Source organism: Neolamprologus multifasciatus, chromosome 18 (genome assembly GCF_963576455.1).
Source record: "Neolamprologus multifasciatus chromosome 18, fNeoMul1.2, whole genome shotgun sequence".
Classification (NCBI taxonomy): domain Eukaryota; kingdom Metazoa; phylum Chordata; class Actinopteri; order Cichliformes; family Cichlidae; genus Neolamprologus; species Neolamprologus multifasciatus.
Genome location: NC_140456.1, coordinates 33289825 through 33291563, shown reverse-complemented (window position 1 = coordinate 33291563; position 1739 = coordinate 33289825).

The window sequence follows — 1739 nt, the reverse complement described above, 5'->3', positions numbered from 1 at the left end:
GAAAACATTTGTTCCGTTTTTTGTAATTTTGTTTGTGTTTGTTTACTTGCTTTCTTTTTGACATCTCATAAGTACATAGTACAACGTAATGCATATTTCTACGTAGAAAATATTTAAAATAAATAAGCCAAAACATTTTTACAAAATGTTGTATTAAACTTAAATTTGTTGTTTGCTAGAAAATAACTTTGTAATAAATGTTATATAATATTTATTACAAAGGTAAGTGAGTAAATGGTTGTTTTTTTTGTTTTTGTTTTTTTTAAAGAGGTTGAGTTACCCCAAAACATCAAGTTTTTGAAAACAGCCTACTTAACATCTGAATCCAGAAATATCAGGAATCTTATACAATTTCCAAGATAACTAAGGGTGCCTATATTAAATATGAACTCCCAAGGCTGGGAAGTAGGAACAGTGTGTGCTGTCATTCTGAATCTAATAGGAACTGGAAAATCAGATCAACTGATATGAAAGAAAGAACACACTGTTACAGGGCCCGTCTAGCTTGCAAGGCCCACTGCAAAGCCTGAAATGAAGAACTAGTTCCCCCTCAGCAAGACGGTTCCACATTTCCACCTAATGTACAACTTTGCCTTTTCTATGATGCTGAATATAACTTTTATAAGTTTTGCAGAGGTAGATTAGACCTACTTGAAATTTGTTTACTCAAAACCTCAAATCTGAATGTATGCTGCCCAAACTGAGCAGTCAGTTTTTGAGTTTTAACAGATAAAAACGCAGGCCAGCACAGTATACACTATACAAAACCATGAAATCTGAACAGACAGTCCCACCTGATGGCTGTAGCTCAGGAGGTAGAGAGGGTCAACTATTAATTGCAAGGCTGGTGGTTCAATCTCTGGCTGCATCCTTGGGCAAAATACTAACCCCAAGGTGCATGTAAATTTGACACAGAATGAAGTATTTGTATGAATGAGGCATGTTGTACAAAGCACTGTGAGTGACCAGATAGAATATAAAAGTGCTATATAAGAACCAGTCTATTTACCCGAGCCTCTTTGAAACAGCTTTTTTCTTTTGCTGCCCTAATTTATTAAAAGAAAGATGCAAAGCCCCATGCTGTAAATGCTGGTGGTATTGGTCGGTATTCTCTTCGTCCGCATGGTTACTTGTTGCTTTCTGTTCCATTTGCCCGAACTGAACTTGGTAAAAGAGCTTTTGTCCATTTAGCACCCTCGGCTTGGAACAAACTGCAGAAGGAAAATGACTGAATTCATTTCATTAAGTGCTTTTAAATCTAAACTACAAATCCTTGAGGCCAAGTCCATAACATGCAACTGTTTCAATTAGTTTGATTGTCATTTTAACTGACTTTTTTATTTTTATTTGAATTTTATTTGTATTCTTTCACTTATTGTTGCATGTGTGTTGTTGCTGCCTGTGTTTGAGTAATTTCTGTAACTGTGAGACACCTGCTGCTGCCTATCTTGGCCAGGTCTCCCTTGAAAAAGAGGTTTTTAATCTCAGTGGGATCTTCCTGGTTAAATGAAGGTTAATAAATAAATAATAAATAAATGCTTATTTTATAGGACACCAAGTGAAAACCACGAAGTGAACCCAAGGAGAGCGCAATTTTTCAAGGGAATTTAAACAAGAGTTTAAGGGTGCCATTGCATCGATGGCATCTGGAGGACTAGTGTCACCAGAGTCGCAGCACTGACTGAAAAAACACCTCGTCCATAACCAAGAACGTTTCTTGCAATTCCGATCAACTAACC